Source organism: Narcine bancroftii, chromosome 5 (genome assembly GCF_036971445.1).
Source record: "Narcine bancroftii isolate sNarBan1 chromosome 5, sNarBan1.hap1, whole genome shotgun sequence".
Taxonomy (NCBI): domain Eukaryota; kingdom Metazoa; phylum Chordata; class Chondrichthyes; order Torpediniformes; family Narcinidae; genus Narcine; species Narcine bancroftii.
Window position 1 is genome coordinate 53,767,669 of NC_091473.1, and position 23,938 is coordinate 53,791,606.

At 40.7% G+C, this 23,938-nt stretch overlaps 1 protein-coding gene and 1 long non-coding RNA gene across 11 annotated transcripts in view; one reads left to right on the top strand and one right to left on the bottom strand.

The window, feature by feature from the left end:
- Positions 1-23,938, bottom strand: part of astn1 (astrotactin 1) — a 2,519,376-nt gene that overhangs the window by 1,599,381 nt on the left and 896,057 nt on the right. The window lies entirely within an intron of this gene.
- LOC138763396 (uncharacterized) lies at positions 1,057-18,483 on the top strand. The gene is made up of 4 exons (XR_011357524.1): positions 1,057-1,137; positions 15,413-15,459; positions 18,157-18,285; positions 18,403-18,483. It is a non-coding gene; the product is annotated as an uncharacterized lncRNA (long non-coding RNA).

Genomic DNA, 23,938 nt, shown 5'->3' on the forward strand with positions numbered 1-23,938 from the left:
GTTTCTTACCCGGGCTGGAGGGGCCTGCCTCCCCTCCTAGGTCGGTCCATACTGCCCGGACCGGGGCCTCCGTCTGCCTCACTCGACCGAGGCCGGGGCCGCCGTCTCCCCCTTGCTCCTGCCCGTATCGGGGCCGCCGCCGTCTACCCTTGCAACCGCTGCAATCGTGTCTGCCTGTCCCGCATCGGACTGGTCAGCCACAAACGAGCCTGCAGCTGACGTGGACTTTTTACCCCCTCCATAAATCTTCGTCCGCGAAGCCAAGCCAAAGAAGAAGAAAGAGAAAAAAAGAAATACACACACACACACACACACACACACACACACACACACACACACACACACACACACACACACACACACACACACACACAAACACACACACACACACACAACTCTTAAAAAAAAAGAGAACTAACCAAAAAAAAACTTCTGAGAAGCTTATCCTGAGGGCTGCATATATTTTGTAGCTTATGAGTGAAAACACAAATCCAAGATTATATCTCATCCGGAAGAGTGAGTACATCTAATCACATTAAAAACATTTACATGAAATGAAAATAAGACATTTAAATTTCACCAGTGGGTCAAATGCATGAAATCCAATTTTTTTTTGAACTTAAACAGAACATAATATGAGAGAGCAATTAAAACATTGTTGGAGGTCTGAACACAAGTATTCTTAATGTGATGCCAATGCCAGCCAGTGAAAGGCTAAAAACTGCAGATGGTATGAATCTGAAATAAAAGCATAAAGTGCATAAAACATTCAGCAGGTCAGGCAAGATGTGCGCAGAGAGAAATCGAGTTATCACTTAAATTATCTTGAGACCATTTTCCATTTTTCCAGATTCCTGTATTGGTAGAAAATGCTTCTCAACAGTGAATAACGGCCCATTGCATTGAATCTTTCTTTTTAGGACAACCCAAGGACACTCAACCCTCTGAAATGATGAGGGACTGTATGGCCTGTTCCATCTTCAGTTTGTAATTTTTGACACATTTTCATATTATCTCATCAAAACTTATCTTCAGTAAAATATTTTGGTTGACAAACTGAAACTCAAATGAAATATTTAATGTTTGTGATCTCTGGACCATTGCAGCAAAAGGAGGAGCGAGGGTCTCAATAGAGCAGTGAGTATCGGAAACCAGCCTCGGTGAGAGTTTTAAAAAGAGCACAGAGGGCAACTGAAAGTTTAAACAGATTTGTAGGAGTGAGCATTGAGATAATTGGCAGGGACAAATAAAAGGAGGGGGAAGCTGAAGTGGGTGTGGGTGTGTTGCCCAGTGTAGGAGTACAAATTTGAATTGAGAGGCTTCGGTGAGCTTGCTTCCAGAGAGGCAAGGCCAGGTAAGATCCTTTCATTAAATAAAGAGTAGATAATGGAGTCAGCTAGGGCAGCGGATTGCTCCGATTGCAGGATATGGTAAATCTGGAACAACACAATTGTCCCTTGATGACTACACCTGCAAAAGCTGCATCCAGCTGCAGTTCCTGACAAACTGAGTTAGGGAACTGGAGCTGGATAAACTTGAAAACATTTGGAAGGCAGAGGCAGTAATAGATAGGACCTTCAGGGAAACAGTCAACCCTAAAAGTCAGGAGACAGGTAGCTGGGTGATAGGAGAGGAAGAGAATAGACTGAGACAGCAGAACACCCCTGCAGCCATTCTCATCAACAATAAGTATATCGTTTTGGATACTGTTGGCGGGGATGACCTACCAAGGACAAGTTCTGGTACCAAAACTGGACCCTTAGCTCAGAAAGGAAAAGAGGAAAGCAGTAGTGATATGGGGTTTGATAGTTAGCAGGACCGATAAGAGGTTCTGTGGGTGAGATCGAGAATCCCAGATGGTCTGTTGCCTTCCTGGTGCCAGGGTCCTTGATATCTCAGATTGAATTCTCAGTATTTTCAGGAAGGAGGGTGAGCAGTCAGATGTCGTTGTCCTCTTAGGGACCAATGACGTGGGTAGGAAGGATAAGGAGGTCCTGCAAAGAGAGTTTATGGAGTTAGATGAACAGTTGAAGGATAGGTCCTCTCAGGAGTACTACCCATGCCACGAGGCTAAAAATAGGAAGTTAATGCATCTAAATACAGAAATGGTGCAGGAGGTAGGGCTTCATGTTTCTGAATAATTGGGCTCTGTTCCAGGGAAGGGGGGGACCTATTACAATGGGATGGTTTGCACCCAATCTGGAGGGGAACTAACATCCTTGTGGGTGGGTTTGCTAGTGCTCCTGCAGGGAGTTTAAACTAAATTGGCAGGGGGATGGGATCCAGAGTGATAAAGCAGATAATGAGTTGGAGGAGGATAAATGTCATGTGAAGACTGCATTTATAGACAGAAATCAAAGGTTGGTGCATGATAGAAATGTTCTCAGGTGCATTTATTTCAATGCAAGGAGTATTGTCGGAAAGGCAGATGAGCTTCGGGCATGGATTGGCACATGAGATTATGACATTATTGCCATTAGTGAGAGTTAGTTGCAGGAGGGCTAGGACTGGCAGCTCAATGTTCCAGGGTTCTGTTGTTTCAGACGTGATAGAGGGTGAAGGATGAAATGGGGAGGAGTGGCATTGATAGTCAGGGAAAATATCACAACTGAGCTTAGACAGGAGAGGCCAGAGTGCCCAACTACAGAGGCCATATGGATAGAGCTGAGGAATGGGAAAGGTGTGACCACATTGATAGGGTTGTATTATAGACTGCCCAATATTCAGAGAGAATTGGAGGAACAAATCTGTCGAGAGATAGCGGACCAATGTAAAAAAACAGTAAGTTGTGATAGTAGGAGATTATAACTTTCCATTTATTGACTGGACTCCTTTACTATAAAATGGCTGGATGGCTTGGAGTTCAACAAATGTGTTTAGGAAAGTTTCCTAAATCAATATACCGGTACACATTCCTTTATCCGGAACCCTTGGGGGACAGTGTGTTCTGAATTTTGGATTTTCCTGGATTTCGGAAAGCCAGATTTAAGCCCACCTGAATTGTGCTGTCGTATCCACCCGCACCCCCTTCCAGTCGCGCTGCCAGTCTCCCCCCTCCCGTCTGACTCGCGCTGCTGGTCTCCCCTCCCCCCTGACTTGCACTACTGGTCTCCCACCCTGCCCAACTCGCACTGCCGGTTTAATCTTCCCCCCCCCCTCCACCCTACTCAGACTGCCATTTCTCTCCCCACTTGCCGGGCTTTGGAGCGATGTACCAAGGAGAGAGAATGTACTACTGGATCTCATATTAGGGAACCAGATAGGTCAGGTGACAGAGGTATGTGTAGGAAAACATTTTTGGACTAGTGACTATAATGTCATTAGTTTCAAGTTTATTATGGATAAGGATAGGTCTAGTCCTCAAGTTGGGATTCAAAACTGGAGAAAGGCTAATTTTTTTTTAAATGAGCAAGGATCAAGGAAAAATGGATTGCAATAAATTGTCTTCTGGCAAGGATATTTTCAGCAAGTGGAAGGCCTCCAAAAGGCAAAGGCAAAATTTTGAGTGTCAGAGATTGCATGAACCTATCAGGATTAAATGTGAAGTATAAAGGTATGGGAAATTTTGGTTTTCGAGGGATATTGGCAGGGGGATGGGATCCAGAGTGATAAAGCAGATAATGAGTTGGAGGAGGATAAATGTCATGTGAAGACTGCATTTATAGACAGAAATCAAAGGTTGGTGCATGATAGAAATGTTCTCAGGTGTATTTATTTCAATGCAAGGAGTATTGTCGGAAAGGCAGATGAGCTTCGGGCATGGATTGGCACATGAGATTATGACATTTCTGTATTTAGAAGAAGAGAGATGTATTGCAGGTATAGGCAACAAAGAGCAAATGAGGTAGAAAATAGTATGGAAAATGTAAGAAAATACTTAAGAAGGAAATGCGAAAGCAAAAAGAAGGCATGAGGTTGCTTTGGCAGATAATGTAAAGGTTAACCTGAGAGGTTTCTACAAGTATATTAAGAGTAAAAGGATAGTAAGGGACAAAATTAGTCCCCTACAGGATCAGAGTGGTTGTCTATGTGTGGAGCCTCATGAAATGGGGGAGATCATAAACAGTATTTTTGCATCAGTATTTACTCAGGAAACCGATGTGGTGTATAAGGAAGGGAAACAAGCAGTAGTCTCATGGAACATATAGAGATTAAAGAGTAGGAGGTTCTTGCTGCCTTATAGTGAATAAAGGTAGATAAATCGCCTAGCCCTTACATGATATTCCCTTGGACTTTAAAGGAAACTAGTGCAGATGATTGGAGGATAGCTCATGTCAATCTAGTGTTTAAAAAAAGTAAACCAGGAAATTACAGGCCATTGAGCCTGACATCAGTAGTAGGTAAATTATTAGAGGGTGCTCAGAGAGATCGGATATACAAGTATTTTGACAGCCAAGAATAGTCAGCATGGCTTTGTGTGTGAAACCTTGAAAGGTTACCAAGAAAGTAGATGAAGGAAAGGCTGTGGATGTTGTCTATATGGACAAGGTCCCACATGGGAGGTTAGTTCAGAAGGTTCAGACACTAGATATTCATGGAACGATTGTAAACTGGATTTGAAATTGGCTGAATGGGAGAAGACAGAGAGTGGTAGTGGATGATTGCTTCTCTATCTGGAGGACTGTGATTAATGGTGAGTCTCAGGGATCAGTGCTGGGACCATTGCTGTTTGTTGTCCATACCAATGATCTTGATGATAATGTGGTAAATTGGATCAGTAAGTTTGTTGATGACACTAAGATTGGAGGTATTGTGAACAGAGAAGAAGGCTTTCAAAGCTTGCAGAGAGATCTGGACCAACTGGAAAAATGGGCCAGAAAATGTCAGATGAAGTTTAATTTAACAAGTGTGAGATGTTGCATTTTGGAAAGACAAACCAAGGTAAGACATACACAGTAAATGGTAGGGCATTAAGGAATGCAGAGGAACAAAGTGATTTGGGAATACAGATACATAATTCAATGAAAGTGGCATCACAGGTTGTCAAGCTTGTAAAGAAAGCTTTTGGCATCCTGGGCTCCACAAATCAAAGTATTGAGTACGGGATGTTATGGTGATGTTCTATAGACATTTGTGAGGCCATATTTGAAGTATTGTGGGTAGTTCTGGTCACCTAACTACAGGATGGATATCTTGTAGGAGTATTGAATCTGAGGTGCCTGCAAGCTCACACCAAGACACAAGAGCAACTTGTCCGTGAACTACTCTTTGCAGACGATGCCGCTTTAGTTGCCCATTCAGAGCCAGCTCTTCAGCGCTTGATGTCCTGTTTTGCGGAAACTGCCAAAATGTTTGGCCTGGAAGTCAGCTTGAAGAAAACTGAGGTCCTCCATCAGCCAGCTCCCCACCATGACTACCAGCCCCCCCACATCTCCATCAGGCACACAAAACTCAAAACGGTCAACCAGTTTACCTATCTCGGCTGCACCATTTCATCGGATGCAAGAATCGACAACGAGATAGACAACAGACTCGCCAAGGCAAATAGCGCCTTTGGAAGACTACACAAAAGAGTCTGGAAAAACAACCAACTGAAAAACCTCACAAAGATTAGCGTATACAGAGCCGTTGTCATAACCACACTCCTGTTCGGCTCCGAATCATGGGTCCTCTACCAGCATCACCTACGGCTCCTAGAACGCTTTCACCAGCGTTGTCTCCGCTCCATCCTCAACATTCATTGGAGTGACTTCATCCCTAACATCGAAGTACTCGAGATGGCAGAGGCCGACAGCATCGAATCCACGCTGCTGAAGATCCAACTGCGCTGGGTGGGTCACGTCTCCAGAATGGAGGACCATCGCCTTCCCAAGATCATATTATATGGCGAGCTCTCCACTGGCCACTGTGACAGAGGTGCACCAAAGAAGAGGTACAAGGACTGCCTAAAGAAATCTCTTGGTACCTGCCACATTGACCACCGCCAGTGGGCTGATCTCGCCTCAAACCGTGCATCTTGGCGCCTCACAGTTCGGCGGGCAGCAACCTCCTTTGAAAAAGATCGCAGAGCCCACCTCACTGACAAAAGACAAAGGAGGAAAAACCCAACACCCAACCCCAACCAACCAATTTTCCCCTGCAACCGCTGCAACCGTGTCTGCCTGTCCCGCATCGGACTTGTCAGCCACAATCGAGCCTGCAGCTGACGTGGACTTTTACCCCTCCATAAATCTTCGTCCGCGAAGTCAAGCCAAAGAAGAAGAAGATTGAAAGATTGAAAGAGAGCAGAGAAGATTTACAAGGATGTTGCTGGGTCTTCAGGAGTTGAGTTATAGGGAAAGATTAAACAGCTATGACTTTAGTCCTTGGAGCATAGAAGAATGAGGGGATATTTGATAGAAGGGAGAGGTCTGGAGGGTTATGGACTAGGTGCAGGTCGATGGAACTAGCGGAATAATATTTTGCCACAGACTAGAATGGCCAAATGACCCATTTTCTGAGTTGTAGTATTCTATAGTTCTATGGTTCTATAACCTAACCTCAAGTGGGATGTTTCATGAACACAAGGCAATCCAGCAATGGTATGCAAATGGTTTGAAAACATTCAAGAGATCCTAATAAGCCAAGGCTCAACAATTTACTTGGCTCTGGCTCACAAAATACACCATAATCAAAGAAATTAAACCAAAATAATTTTTCTACATGAGTGAGAACAGAGAATGAACTCAACAAAATTTGAAAACAATAATGTCCACTGTTATATTCAACTATAGATGAGATACACTCCATATAAAAAAATGTTCTCACATACAAAGCATATTGGAACTTCTAATGAAACGGACATGCATCCTCAATTGTGCACATGCCAACAAGGTGTTAACGATATTAGCGACAGACTAATTGTTTGCAGAATGAGAGAGCTATTCACAGGTCAGGGAGAAGAGTTTAAAAAGAAGTGTTTCACAGATCTTGTCGGGGACTGTAAGAGTGGAACCGTAAACAAAAGGAAGAAGCATTTAAAAAGCAGCTGGACATGTGCTTGTTTACATTTTTTCCATTGGCTAATTCATTATAGTCAATAAAAGAAAGATAAGGCCAATCACAGCAGCCAATGTGTGAGTGGCCAAGTGCACATATGGGAATTTGACACTTTGGTTTGAGAGATCTCAGTGACCAGAGGCTGAGGTGGAGGGATAAAAGTTAAGGCAAGGAAGAGACAGGTTTTCTGACACTCTCCAAGGCAGGGACATGCTCCTCTTGCAGAATGTGGATAGTCAAGGAAACCAATAGGACGACTTCAACCTCAAGAAGTGTACCCAACTGCAGCTCCTTATAGATTATGTTAGTATCTGGAGCTGGATTTGGATGAACTCTGGATCATTCGGTGGCAGAGGGGGTGGTAGAAAGGAGTAACAGGGATGCAAATGCACTAAGGAGGGAGAACCAAAGTAGCTGAGTTACAATCAGGAGAGGAAAAGGAATAAGCAAGCAGTACCCCTATGGCCATTCCCCTTTGCAACAAGTATACCCCTGTAGGTACGGCTGAGTGGGAGGTAAGGTAGCAGCCAAACCAATAGAACAGTGGTCAGCTCGGAGTCTCAGAAATGAAGGGTGAAGTCAGGTTGAGCAATATTCATGGCAACATGACAGTCAAAGGAACAGATAGGAGATTCAGTGGCCAGAAAAGAGGCTCCAGGATATTGCATTGCTTCCCAGATGCTTGGGTCCAGCATATGTCTGGGGATGTGCAGAATATTCTTGAGGGTGAGCAGCCAAGGTCATGGTGCATATTGGTATCAATGGCACAGGCAGGAGTGGGCTAAAGCTGATAGGGGGTTGGTGTGGAAAGACAAACAGATAGAGCAAATTTGCAGTCAGTGGGATGAACTTCAATGCAACTGGAACACAGAATCAAAAGAAATAAATAAAGAATTAAAGGGTTTGTATTTAAATAAATGCAGCTTAAGAAATAGAGTGGATGATCTTGTAATACATCAGCACATTGGCAGGTATGATGTGTGGCTATCAAGGAGTTGTGACTAAAGGATAGATGTCATTGGGAGCTTAATGTATCAAAAGGATAGGCAGGTGTGTGGAGGGGTGGCGTGGCTCTGTGAAAGGAACAACATTAAATTAAGAGATGACATAGGATCAGAATATATAGAATCATTGTAGATTCAGTTAAGAAATGGCAAGAGTAAAATGAAAGTGCTGGCAGTGACAAACAGACCTCCAAACAGTAGCCAGGATGTGGGCAACAAATTACAACAGCAAATCGAAAAGGGGTGCCAGAAGGGCAAACTTATCATAGCCATGGGGGATTTAGCTGCGTAGATTAGGAAAACTAGGTTAGAACTGGATCTCAAGAGAGAAAATTTGTAGAAATACAACGAGATGGCTTTTTAAAGCAGCTTGTTGATGAGCTCACTCGGGAATCGACATTACTGAATTGTGTAATTAATCAGAGGTGATGAGAGACCTTAGAGTAAAGGAGCCACTGGGGGCAGTAATCACAATACGATGGAGTTAAACTCGAGATTAACAAGGAGAAACTATAGTCAGTTGTGTCAGTATTTCAGTGGAATAAAGGGGATGACAGTGGCATGAGAAAGGAACTGGCCAAAGTAGATTGGATGGAGGCACCAGCAGGAAAAACTGAGAGCAGCAATTCATGGAGCTTCTGCAAGAAATGAGAAAGGTGTAGGGTAAATACATACAGCACAACTCTAATTATCTGAAATCGGATTCTCCAAAATCCTAATTTATACAATTTTTTTTCACATTTCAGATAAATGAGGGTATCTGAAACAAATCAGATATCCTCATTTATCCAAACTGACCTCACAGGTTGAAAAAAAATTCACCCGACATGAAATTAGAATGACATTTATCCTCTTTTCAGGTAACTTCCCCTCTCTCTTTTCTCTCCACTTCTCCCTCTCAAACTGCATCCCACTACCTCCCAGCCACAAGTGGTCAGAAGAATCCCTTGCCCTTGTCATCAAGGAGAGCGGCCTCCCAGACTCTCCAATGTGTGTGTGCAGTAGGCTTCAGGGAGGATTCTGAGTCAGGAGCTTCAGTGACTGTAGAGACAGGAGCCCTCCGACTCGCCAGTTGAGTGCTCCACCAGCCCGGGAATCAGCAGTTCGTGTTGGGGTTCAGTGGAAGTGGTTGAATGGTCTTGGTGACTGGCAGTGCAGTTGCAGCCGACATTTTTTTGTTAGAACTAACATTATTTTAATACTTAAAACGCCTTCCTTGTTGTTTAAACGTTGATACAAGTGATTTGCTGTTGCTATTGGGATGTTTTTTAAAAATGACCTGTTGTCCGAAAAAAAAAGTTTATCTGACCATTTCAGTTAATTGGAGTTGTACGGTGCCAAAAAAATGTAAATTTTCAAATGGAAATATGTGACAACTGTAACTGACAAGGGAAGTCAAACTAATGTAAAAGCAAAAGAGAGGGAATACATGGAAGCAAAAGTTAGTGGGAAGATAGAAGATTGTGACATTTCGTAAACTTGCAGGTGATAACTGAAAAGCTAATAAGGAGGGAAAAGATGAAGTACAAAAGAAAGCAAGCAAATAATATAAAGAAAATACAAAATGTTTCTTCAAGTACCATATATTTCGGTGTACAAGTCGACCCCACTTTTCAGCTTCATTTTAAGGGTTTTATGGTATATCCTGCGTATACGTTGACCTCTAAAGCTTGCAAAGCCTGAGATGGGCCGTTGACCATTGTATATGTTGACCTCCATAGATTGCATGGATTGATCTGCTGGGCATTGGCTGGAGGTGATTGCTCTCATAGAGGGGCCATCAACACAGCACAGCAGACAACAATGATATGAAGTGAGCTTTAAGTTGAAAGTGATAGAAATGGCCAAGAAACCCAATAACTGGGCTGCTGCAAGAAAATTTGATGAAATGAGAAGTTGGTAAGAGATTGGAGGAAGAAAGAAGAGACTTTATGAAAAATACCAAAAAGGCAATCTTTGAGAAATGGAATCACTTGTTGGCCAGAGTTGGAAAATCATGTTGCAGAATGGGTATGTAAACAGAGGCAAGATTGCAACATAGTCACCTGAAATAAAATAAAATCATTTCCACTGCAGTGGGAAAAGTCACACCCAGGCCTCAGTGATGATTTTGAGGCTACTGTAGGCCATCGTTTCATGAACTGGAAAAATCTGGTATTCTGCCAAAAAACAAAAATTGCACAGAAACTACCAAAAGATCTTGATCATAAAGTTACAAGTTTTCATCAGTTTATTATATGTAACTGGCAGAAACACCAGTTTGCATTTGCAACTATCTGAAATTTGGATGAAACCCTCATAAGTTTCAACATAAGAGGCAATAGAACAGAGGAATGGAAAGGTGTTAAATCAGAAGTACAGGGCACAAAAGGACCAGGTTGACTGTGGGTTATCGTGCATGGCAGACAGAACAATGTTAAGACCCATGGTAATCTTCAAATGCAAAACTAAACCATAAATGAAATTCCCTGCAGGTACTTTTGTACATTTTCATGAAAAAGGAAGGGTGGATGAAAATGGTGTAAAACTATCAATAAACAATGTGTGGAATAGGCAGCCAGGCGGAGTTTGCTGGTCAGGGATATGTTTCATTGTCACTTAATTGGGGACATTAAAAGTAGATTAGCATAACATACATTCTTACATGGTGGTTATCCCAGGTGGATTAATGTCTATATTGCAACATCTCGATGTCTGCTTGAACAATCCATTCAAAGATAGTGTGCATGAGGAATGGAATACATGGATGTCAAGTGCAGAAAAGTCATTTACAAAAGGCAGGGCAATGCGGGCTGCATCACTTGTGCTGTGTAACTTTGTGCTTAAGGCACAGGACAAAGAAAAGTAGAGACTGTGATAAAATTGTTTAAAAAGTGCGGTATCTCTTGTGCAATTGATGGCACGGAAGATCATTTATTGTTAGACATGGACGATGAAGCTGAAACTGCCTCATCAGATACAGACTGGGACCCATATAATGACTGTTTAAACAGTGATGTGTTTACAAACGAGCCTGCAGCTGACGTGGACATTACCCCTCCATAAATCTTCGTCCACGAAGCCAAGCCAAAGAAACAGTGATGGATGTGCTCGCTGACATCTTTGCTCCAGACATTGGCAGTGAGAGTGATTTTGAAGGGTTCTAAATATGTTGCTGTTTTCAGATAATGACATCGATTTTGAAGAGTGCTAATTGTGTTGTTGTTTTCAATAAAAATTTCAATGAAAGTCTGTCACAGATGGGTTTTTTTTGGTTTTTCAATGGTTGGCTTATATGCCGGATCAGCACGGATTGGATTTGGAGCTGAATTTAAGGTCTAAAGTATATCCGGAATACGAGTCAACCCCAATTTTTTGGTTATTTTTGTTTTCATAACTTGACTTGTACGATGAAATATATGGTATAAAAAGAGGAAAAGAGAGTGACAGTAGATATAGGACCATCAGAAAATGACACAAGAGAAAGAATAATGGGAGATAAGGAGATGGCAGTGGAACTAAATGAGCATTTTGCATCAGTCTTCACTGTGGAAGACATTAGCAGTGTGCTAGATGTTGAAGGATATCATGGAAGGGAAGTGAGTGCAGTTACTATTTCAAGACAGAATGTACACAGAAAGCTGAATGGTCAAAAGGTGATTAAGTCTCATGGATCAGATGGATTTCACCCTTGGGTCCTGAAAGAAGTAGCAGTAGAGATTGAGAAGGGATTATTAATGAGCTTTCAGGTTTCAATATGGTTCTGGTATGGTTATAGAGATAGGAAAATCACAAATATTACCCTACTATTTAAGGTGGGAGGGAGGAATCAGATAGGAAATTATAGACTGGTTAGACTGACATCAGTGGTGGTGAATATTTTGGAGTTAATTGTCAAGGATGAGGCTACAGAATACTTGGAAGCACAGGTCCAGTTAGGCCAAAGCTGAAGGGAAAATCTTTCTTGACAAAACTTATTGAATCCTTTGAAGAAATGACAAGTAGCTAGATAAAAGAGATGCAGTGGATGTGGTTTTTGATTTTCAGAAGGCTTTTGACAAGGTTCTACTCATGAGACTATTTAACAAGATAAGAGCCTATTGTATAGCAGGAAACATTCAAGCGTGGATAGAGCATTGCTGACTGGCAGGAAGCAGAGTCAAATGACAGGGATAATATTCTGGTTGGCTGCCATTTGCTAGAAATTTTCACAGGGCTTGGTGGGGCAATGTTGGGAGGCTTCTTTTTATGTTTTGGATTATAGAATGAATGGCTTTGTGAGCAAGTTTGCAGATGTTGCTAAGGGTAGGTAGAGGAACAAAAAGTGTTGAGGAAATAGGGAGGCTGGAGAGGACTTAGACTAATTCAGTTGCAAATGAAATACATTATCAGAAAGTTTACCGTCATGCACTTTGGTAGAAAAAATAAATAGGTAGACAATTTTTTTTAAATGGAGAGAAAATTGAAATTATCCAGATACAAAGGGACCTGGTTGTCCTTGTGCAGGATAGCCTGAAGGTAAACTTCGACAATGAGTTGGTGGTGAATAAGGTAAATTCAGATCAGAAGTATTTAGTTTGCTAAATGGCAGAAAGATTCTGGCTTGAAAATATTGTCATTTTTCTTTCTCCCATAAATGTTATTTGACCCACTGACTTCCTCCAGCAGATTGTCCGATGGTCTAGTTTTCAGAAGCCGCAGTCTCTCATATCGGTCGACTTCTGATTCAGTGTACAACACTGTCTCGACCATACATTGCATTAAATATGACTAGCTGTGATTGAAATTTTAGAACAATGTTTTACTGACAAATGGACTTCTAAATATTCTATATATTCTTAAAAGATTCAATACAGTAACAGGCCATTCTGCCCATGAGTCTATGCCATCCAAATACACCATCTAAATAACCTACAAACCCCATATATTTTTGGAAGGTGGGAGCAAACTGGAACTCCCAGATGAAATCCACACAGTCACATGGAGAATGTACAAACTCCCTACAGACAACACTGGAAAACTTATACATTCACAGTATGAAATGTAAACACTTTCTCCACCAACATATACACCATGACTTTATTCAACCCAATATTTTACATTCACAAATTCTACTTAACTATGGTGGTCTATTATTGAAGTTTGCTCTCAGTATGAATACTTCACAAATAACAGTTGTTGTCTCAAATAGTAAATGTGTTCTATTTGGTGAAACTACACTTGTCAATGACACATCAATATGATCAGAATTATATAAAGGAGATCCATTCATAAAATTTGTGATCACAGTCATGAATTAGTCTATAAATGACATGCTCACCCAGGATTATCAACATTTAATAACAAAGAATAGTCATGAAGAGTGATAATTGACAAATATTGAATTTGTGGAAAAAATATTCATCTTTACACAATTTACTCAACCTATTAAAGTTAAAGGTAAATCCTTCCATTTAGTCAAATCCACTTTAATCCACTAATTCAATATATGTTTCAATCAATTCCTTGTTCTCTTCTGAAATCTTTTTTTCAGGATTTAAATAAAGTAGTTCGAGAATTTTTATGGAAAGGGAAATTAGCAAGAGTAGCGATGCATAAATTGACTTGGCAGTATGCTTTGGGAGGTTTGCAATTACCTAATTTTAAAAATTATTATGAAGCAGCTCAATTAAGATTTATTAATCATATATTAGATGTTTCCAATCTTCCTAGTTGGGCTAGGATGGAATTGGCTGCAATATTTGAATCTTGTTCTCATCAGCTTGTATTAAATGGAATACTGTTTTATTACAGAAATATAATGTAACAATTTTGAAACATAATAATATTAGAAATTTGGATCAAAAGGAATTTATTAATAAGATCAAAAGGTAGTTTATCAATTCAAACCCCAATATATCCAAATAAATTAATTCCTTTTTCATTGAATAATAGAGTTTTAGAAGATTGGTGGATTAAAGGAATAAAAAGATTGCAGGATTGTTTTGAAGAAAGTGAATTTTTAATCATTTAATCAGCTTAAAGAGAAATTTGGGATTTTAGAGAGTTCTCTATTTGTTTATTATCAAATTGGGGCATGAGTGAAAGATAATTTTGGAAGAGAAATGAACATTTCTAATTTAACTAAATTTGAATTTATGGTTTCATATTTTTTAGATAAGGGTTTTATATCAGAGATGTATGCATTATTACAAGATACTATGGTTAAAATAATTTAGATACATCTAGGATTAAATGGGAGCATGATTTAAGTTGTGAGATTAGTCAGGTGGATTGGGAAAATATGTGTTATGATGGGTTGACTAAATTAATTAATGTAAGATATAGTTTGGTTAATTATAATTTTCTGCATCAGTTATATTTAACCCCTGAAAAATTGAAAAAATACAAATTTAGTAATTCAGATCTGTGTTTTAGGTGTGGATTATATGTTTGGTTTTGTGATAAAGTTCATCCTTTCTGGTTTAAAATTAGGATTTCTCTTCAAAATTTGTTTAAAATTCAATTTCCTTTAGATCCAAATTTTTTTTGTTAGGTTATGTTATTCTGTTAGTTGGCTTGGGGTTGGATAAGTTTAAGACAGCGTTTATTCATCTAACTTTGACTGTAGCTCGTAAGTGTATTGCCATGTCTTCGAAAGATGAAGTGGAGTTAAATTTAACTTGATGGCATCATGAGTTGAAGTCATGTATTTATATGGAGAAAATAACACCAAATTTAAATAATAATTATGATTTTTTTTTGTTAAGATGTGGACACCTTATATGAAGAATAAGAATGTAGTAATATTGTAAATTACTGAATGTTTTTGTTTATTTTTAATGCTTCCCTTGAGGGTTCTGTTGTGGGAGGGGCAGGTTTGTTTTATTGATTTATTACGATTAGATTGTTTATTCTGTAAAAGTCTGTTTATTCTTATTAAAAAATATTAAATAAAGTTTAAAAAAGGGTGATAATTGACACTAATTCAGAAACACTGGTACTGTGCATGGGTTACATTATCATGTAATTCAAATGAAATAAATTTACCCATGAAAGTAGCAGTCAGTTTTCTAATTTGTGCTAATATTATAGTCCTAATTTGGCACTACATTGTTACAATTCAGAGAATAGTATTTGCAGAACAGTGATAGCCAACTGTTGATGCACAAGGGGCAGCAGATAATCGAATCAAGAGCAAAAGACTATGAGCTGTGGGAACTCAGCAGGTGAACGCAGCAGTGGGAGAAAAGAACAGTCGATGTTCAGGTGGAAACACTTCATCAAGGGAGTCTTGATGAATGGTTCCAACCTTAAACATCAGCCAATCTTGATCTCCCATTGATACTGCTCATTCCACTGAGTTCCTCCTGCAGGTTGATTCATGCTAATTAAAGCTAACTGTGATTGACTTGACTATTATAGAAGCCAACTCCAATTTCATACACTTTCCATCATCATCCTTCCCCCAGATGCAATTGTATGAGAGATGATCACAAGACAGATGAACTTGCCTCAGGTGAGCTCAAGTCCAATCATCAATAAGATAACTTATGCTCTGTTCTTCTTTGGCTTGGCTTCGCGGACGAAGATTTATGGAGGGGGTAAAAAGTCCACGTCAGCTGCAGGCTCGTTTGTGGCTGACAAGTCCGATGCGGGACAGGCAGACACGGTTGCAGCGGTTTCAGGGGAAAATTGGTTGGTTGGGGTTGGGTGTTGGGTTTTTCCTCCTTTGCCTTTTGTCAGTGAGGTGGGCTCTGCGGTCTTCTTCAAAGGAGGTTGCTGCCCGCCAAACTGTGAGGCGCCAAGATGCACGGTTTGAGGCGTTATCAGCCCACTGGCGGTGGTCAATGTTGCCATAAGCTTCAGTAGGTGTTAAACATTATGATGGTCAAACATATTCTCAGGGTCTGATATCTGAAGAGTGCAAAATTGGATCCAACAAACAACTTTCTTCCAAGAAATGCAAAAAGAAGATTCTGGGGATATTTAATAAAGTTTTATCTTCTGAAATATGTATAGTTGGCCTGCTGCGCAGTTCCAGCATTTTGATTTTTTTAAAAAAATTCAGATTAACTGCATCTAAAGGTTTTTGCTTTACAACCGACAGTCCAGAAATACTTGAGGGTGGTGAGAAGGAAGTGTGCTCTTCTTCTCCACTCCCCTCCAGAGGAAAAAATAAAAACATTCACTCGCTCTGTTCCCAGCAAATACAGCCATTCCTCCTCAAATGGTCTCAAGCCACAAAAAAAAAGAATAAATACTGGAATTAAAAAAATAATCTTCTAGGTGACAGGAAGGAGGCCAGATTTATTGGCTGTTGTGCAAAGAACTATCAGAAACAAAAATACACAAAAGCAGGGATACACCAATGGTCAATTATTTTAATTCCATACTCGACTCCCGTGCCGATATTTCTGTCCAAGACGTCATGCACTGCCAAACTGAGGCCATCTGCAAATGGGAGGAGCAATACCTATTATGCCATCTAGGCAATCTCCAACTGGATGGCATTAACATCAACTTCTCTGGTTTCTGTTAGGCCCCTCCCCAATCTCCCTATTTTCCCCAACCCCTTTGTTTCCTTTCCTACAGCTCTCTACCCCCTTCCCTCACCCTTCACCAAACTATTCCCTCCCCCTTTCACTTCTCAGCATTTGTCTCTTTTACCCTCCCATCCTTATCCACCTCTGACTGTGGGCCTATGCTCCTCTTCCTGCCCTCCCTTCCCCCCTCAGGCACCTACCTGCTTTTTGCTCATACGTCGATGAAAGCCTCAGGCCTGAGATGTTGGTGATGCATCTTAATTTATGTTACCTATTGAATGCTGAGTGACTCCTGGAGTTTTTCCAGTATTTTTGTGCGAATTACAAATAACATTTTTTTTTAACTTCGAGAATGTGATCATGTTGTGTGGCAGCCTGCACACACATCTTTAAATAAAAATTATACATCATCACAGCAAATTTATTTAATTTAGAATGATGCAATTCATTTTTACAGTAATGAAGCCATCACAAAGGAGCACCATCACCCTTGTTACAACCTCTTCTCACTGTGACCTTCAGGCAGAGGGTAGAGCAGGATGAAGATCAACACTTTCGGGCTCAAAAGTGGATTCATTCCAACAGGCTCTTGATCCTCCCCTTGTGATACTAATCTTTGAGGTAAATAAGATGTCTGCAGATGCTGGAGTCCAGGGCACAACACAAAAGAGCTGGAGAAACTTGGTAAATCATGCAGCAGGCAGTTGACACTTTGGGACTGAGCCCTTCTTCAGTCATGCCAAAACCAGGAGGCTCCCAATGTGGAGGAGGGGGGGAAAGTAAACGGAGGAGCACAGGCAAGCAAGTGATGGGGAAGTGGAGAAAGGAGTTGAAAGGGGACAAAGCGCAAAAAAAATCTCTGATAGGAGGAAGAAAAGAGGCTGTGGAGCTTGAGGAAGGAAATTCAGAGGAACGAGGAAAGGTGAGAGAATGTGTCAAGGTGTTTATCAGAAATTGGAGAAGTCAACATTGATGCCATCTGGTTGGAGACTACCAAGTTGAAACAGAAGGTGTTGTTCCTCCAATTTATGAGTGACCCCAGTGCCAAACTGGCATGTCTGTCCATGGCCTCATTTACTATCAGGTTAAGACCACGTGTAAATTGAGGAGTCCCATTTTTATTGATTGTAAATTAAAATTGTCCATCAAAACTGGATTTGAAGTCCCCATTCTCCAGATACAGTGAACTGAGTTGTTAAGAGTTGTCAAAAGAGTTGGTGCTGTGCCAAATTAATTTCCCCCAAAGAGGACATATAATCATTTATTTTTGGTCACTTTGGATTGAAACAATTCATTGATCAGTAATTTTATCCCATTCGAATTACCTTACCATAATATTTCAAAATCATAGCTTATGCTCAATTCATTTTTTAAAACTACATTATCATCAGTTTCTCTTTCACAGATCAGAACTAAGTGGCAACATAAGTTCAAAATCATACAAATAAAAGAGGAGAGGAGAGGAAATGGACATCACGTTCAATGATCATGGTTGTTAAATATTTCCAGTCCAATATTCCAGTGGATGTCAATATATATTTATCCCCTTAATAAAAAAGTTTATCAATCTGTGCCTTAAATATATCCAATAATTAATTATCTTTATTTCTTTGACATAGAGAATTCCAAAGTTGTACAACTTCATCCCAGATCCTTTCTTCCAATTTTAGGATTATGCCACCTAGTTTCACAAACTGGGTGAAAATTAACATGGAGGAGGGCAGAAAAAGTCTTTAGTAAGCTTGCAAATTAATTGCAGGAAGAGCAATGTGGAGGGATATCTGGAGTTATCCATTTTGGTAAGAAGACTGGATTAATGGATTATTATTTAATTAAGATGAATGGATGCTGATAATCTGTTTAAAAAAAAAAGTAAAATCAAGTTGCCTTTGCTTGATCTCTCTTTCTCTCTCTAGGTCTCTACTCTGTCACTGTGTTCTAAACTGCTGCTATGGGTTGACGAGCTGGAATGTTCACAAAGTTAACTTGCTCACTGTACCTTGGTAATATGATAATAAACTTGTCATTTGACATATTGTATCTGGTCAAGTAACACACTAAGTTATCACATAAGAGATTATTTGGAATGGTTGGTGTAGCGGTTAACTCAGTGCCTTTACAGCAATCGGAACTGGGGATCATATCCCACGTTATCTTTAAGGAGTTTTTATGTTCTCCCTGTGTCTCTGTGGGTTTTCCCTGTGGGTTCAGTTTTCCTTCCACTGTTTGAAACAGATGTAAATTGGGCAGCATGGACTCATGGACCAAAATGGCCTTTTACCGTGCTGCATGTCTACATTTAATAAATTTAATTTTAAATCAAACACTACAGGTGCTGGAAATCTAAAATAAGAACAAAAACTCTAAAACACTCAGCACCATTATAGAAAAAAAATGGAGGTAAAGTTTCAGGCTGTAAAGCACACATGTCAAACTCTGGCCCGCGGGCCAAATTTGGCCCGCGATATAATTATATTTGGCACGCAAGATCATATTAAATATACATTAGAGTTGGCCCACTGGCCGCCGCGCAAGTATAGCACATGCACGGCAGCAAGCATTACCATAGTAGTTTTTAGCACTTCCACAGCAGGCACAGCAGTACACTGATATAGTTAACGGGAAAGTTAATTAGATATTCACAGCGGCGCCGATACAACGGACCCGCCGCCTAGCTACAACGGAACCGCCGCCTAGCTCCAACGGACCCGCCGCCTAGCACCAACGGACCCGCCGCCTAGCTCCAGCGGACCCGCCGCCTAGCTCCAGCGGACCCGCCGCCTAGCTCCAGCGGACCCGCCGCCTAGCTCCAGCGGACCCGCCGCCTAGCTCCAGCGGACCCGCCGCCTAGCTCCAGCGGACCCGCCGCCTAGCTCCATGTGGCTGGACGTGGTGGGTCACCTCCGCGTCTCCTTGAGCTTCATCTGTGGGCGGGTGCTGCTGGGCATCAGACTTTCCGCTGGGGTGGAGGTTGCGGACGAGTTCCACCGCTCTCACGGTATTCCCGGTGAGATGGCGAGACCAGCGGGGACTCCTTGGGCTGTTGGCGGCGGTTGCGGCAGGCGGAGGCGGGGGTGGAGGAGGGAGAGGGGGCGGGGATGCCGCTCGGGTTTGCTGGCTGGGCTGGGGAGGGCTCCCTGCAGATCTCTGCTCCCTGGCATGCTTCTCGGCAACGTGCTATCCTTGGCTTAAAGGTTAGAGAGAAATATTATTTATTGAATATTTTATTTCTTATTTGTTAATGCTTCTTATGGAAAGAGTTTAACCAAAACTATTATAAAACATTTATTTTAATAAGAAAAAGTTTAACATTACATATGTTGAGAGAAAACATGCAGATGTTGTTGAAAATGTTCAATAAATATTTAGTTCGGCCCTCGGCTTAGTCCAAGTTTTTAATTTTGGCCCTCGGTGAATTTGAGTTTGACACCCCTGCTGTAAAGCATTCATCATCTGTGTGCGTTGTGGCAAAGAAACGCCAAACTGTAAAGTTTTGCCCTTCAAAGATGCTGCCTGACTTGCTGAGAACTGTCCAGAATTTTCTCTTTTCATTGCAGAAACTATGTTCTTAATCACAACAATGAGAAAATGTTAATCCCAAAAAAAAAGAATCGTCATTTATTCTCATTCCTTCCAGTGTTAAACCAAAGGGAATGTTAGGGTCAAATCTCTTTGCAAAGGAGATAACAACAAATTAAGAGTGACTCACTGAACAGTCTATCAGTGCAAGATAAATTCAACCAGACCAAAGTTAGCATCAATACATCTAATTTTTCAGGTTCCATTGACTTACAAATCAGAGTAATTCCTCAGAGTAAAATAAAAACAAATCCATAAAGGTCTTCAGATCAAAACAACCAAAAATACCAGGTTGATGAGAAAACGTAACCAGAGATAAACTCACACAAAAGAGAGTTATCAATTATCCATCTTATTGATTCAATTAACAGATTTGTAATGGACAAACAGTAGTCTAACCTAAAACGTTTGGGAAATCCTCCAGAATCTTTTGGTGGAGTGTTTGTTAGATCAGAAGAATTTTCTGAGGTTTGGAGGAATAGAAATCGATGCTGGCCCATGCTGATTAAGTACCATCCCCCAACAGTGATCCAACCCCTCAAAACTCCCTTTGCTCATTTACAGCTCCTCCAGTCAATGGAGCACCCATCTGCTTTCCACAGACTTGAGCCACAGACTTGTGGGCCTCCCAGCATGACTTTGGAAGGAAGTCCATTTTGTCATGTTCGAGTTAAGCATTATACATTGTATCACTTTCAAATGTATTCGCAATCAATTCTGATCCAATTGTTAATCTCCATTTAATTGTGCTCGAGTTTCATTTAGACTCCCAAATCTGTCTGCGAAATGGATAACTAATTGACTGTTGGAATATTTTTAAGGTAATAGCTGAATTTTAGTTGTTACAATCTGTGATTAATGGCCCTTGGGAAATAATGATAGTGGTTCCCAGTATTATTGTCAGGGATTTTGTTCAGTATAAGAATGTGCTGAGATGCTCTGAGACTACTTAACAACCATGAGAGCTGAAGGCTCTGAGGTATTCGTAATGACACCCAGTTAAGGATTATCCTTGCAAATATCATTTTTGCAATCTGCTTGTTGAGAAAATAGAGAGTGCAGGGTTTACATCAGAATCTAAACAAAATCATTTGACTTAAATTTTCCCATTAGCCATCTTTATTGTGCTTGGTTCTGTTCTACTTAAGTAACTGAAATGTATCACATTCTCAAAGCGTTGTACAAAAACCACCAATCTCATTCTTCCATTGAGCAGCAACCTCTGATTCAGATTATTAGCAAATGCAGAAAATATTTGCATTCATAAATTTCAGCCAAATACCTCACAAAGTCCCAAAGCAGATGACAATTCATGAATTCCCCCAAATTACAGTAATTGCCCAATTGCCAAAAGGGACACATTCCTGTCAAATGTTTCTTTAAAATAAAAATTGTTCATCAAGAAGGCTCAATAAGACATATAATGGCTATTCCAATTCAACTTTTTCAATGGGCAGCAATGGGCCACTATTATTGGAGTAAACAACAGCCTCATTAATTGAAACCTGACAGAACATCATCAATGGCATTGGATAAAAATTTCATGAATCAAACATCCAAGAATCAAGACATTACTTTCATCCCAAATATTGAGGCTAATGAAACAGATTATTGCCTTTATAAGTTTCAACACTGCAAATTGGGGAAACAATTCCACTGCAGAAGGACTCTGCTGTTTGGCCATTGCTTTGTGTCCACCAAAGTAGGCTAATAATGTTTAAAATCTCCTCTGAAAAGTCATGCTTTACTGCATTATTCTTGCAGTAAACACATAGGGAGACTAGCTTTGAAGTGACTCTGTGACTCCGACAATGCTCCAGACCACCGGGTGTTTATCTGAAAAATGGGAATGTTGACTCAGCGTTCCCAGTGTTTGTTGTGCAGCAATGCAGCCATAAAGAAAAAGGTCAAAAGGATTCATGGAAAACCTGCACATAGAGTCACAGAGGATGAAATAGGCCTTTATGCTGAGCATCAAGTATTCATTTATGCTATTCCCATATTTTTTTCCCCAACAATCCCATAAACTCCACCAAATCTGATCAGACCTGCAAATTATGGACAATTGACAGCTGGCAATTAAGTTACCAAGATCTACATGTTTAGGACTGGGGAAATAAAACTGAGCAATTAGGGGAACACATGGACTCATAGGGACAATGACCAAATCCACACAAACAGCACCTGAGCTCAGGCTCAAAACTGGGCCATTCAAGCTGTGGAGCAGCATCTCAACAAGATGTACCTCTGACAAGGAATGCTCCAAGGCATACTCTGACCAATGAAAGACCACTGAAGTTTAATGTTGGAGGGAAAAGTTTGTGCACAGCAATGACTCACGAACAGCAGATAGATAAACAAAAGATATTGTTGTGTGGGTGTGTGAGTAAATTTTTAAAAATACAACCTGAGATCCTTTTCCCTGCAGGTTAGGCAGAATTTCTACTTCTCAGTAGTACAAAAAATACACTCAAGAAATGATACATCCGTAAAAGAGAAAGATATCAAGGAGGACGAAGTGCAAACAAACTGCAATACAGAAAATAAATATTCTATAACAAATATAATGCAAAGTGAGATGAATCTCTGATTGTTGAAGAGTCTGTTGGTGGAGGGGTAGCAATTGTTCCTGAACCTGAACTCTTGTGGCACCTATACCACTGTCCTTACTGATTGTGGGATTAAGGTGAGGAAATCCAGGATTCCATTCCAGAGAGGGGTATTGAGGCCCAGGACTTGGAGGCTGCTGATCAGTTTTGAGGAGATGATGGTGTTGAATCTCGAACTGTAGTCGATAAAGAGCATCCTGATGTATATGTCTTTGCTTGTCCAGGTGTTCCAGGGTTTTGTGTAGAGTCAGTCAATGGCATTTGCAGAAGGCAAATAGGAATGGATCCATGTCACCTCTCAGACAGGAGCTGATAATGCTTCAACACCAGCCTATCAAAATACTTCATCACTGTGGAAGTGAATGCCACTACTTGATAGTCATTTAGCCAGGTTACCATAATAACCTGGCACAGGTTCAATTGAGGCCTGTTTTAAACAGGTGGGTACCACACTCTGTGGGAGTGAGTTGTTGAAGGTATCTGTGAATACAGTGGCAAGTTGGTTAGCACAGGTTTTCAGTATTCGGGTGGGCACTCCATCCTGACCTGATGTTGGAGGAAGACTAAAGTTAGACCAAGAGCTTTTATGCAAATATGATATACTGTGCACACTAAAATTTGACGTTAAAGTAAAGGAAGAGTTGGAAGCACTCAGTAGATCAGGTACAACAGACAGGAGAGTGAACTCTTGGAATATCCAATCAAAGACCATTCATCAGGATTGAGAAAATGTTTGAAATCCTCCAAGAGCAGAGTATGGGGAAGAGAAAGAATGGATGAAAGGAAAGTGCTGTGGTAGGGTGGAAGGCACAAATGGAAGAGATGACGTCAGTCAGGGTGCAAAAGTTGGTAATATGGAGGTGCAAAAAATACAAACGACTTTCTGCTGATTTTCATATTTCATAATGATGATCGACCAGGTAGTCCCCATCTTAAAGGGGACTGAAGGATTGGTTGTAACTTGGGTTGGTCATAGGTCAGGGAACAGGGACCGCTGTATACAGTACTTTTAATACAAAATATGTACTTGTACAGTAGTTTTAATTTAAAAAAAAATTAAAATTTAGTTTTATCTGCTAGTGGATGTAACTTGCATCAGTTGGAAGTCGAGGACTACTTGTCCATTCTAGTTGGCCTATTGTAGAAACCGGTCTATGGCGGATGTCATCTCACTGGCTCTACACAAAGCCCTGGTACACCTGAACAGCAAAGATGCATACATCACGATGCTCTTAATCAATTACTGTTCAGCATTTAACACCAT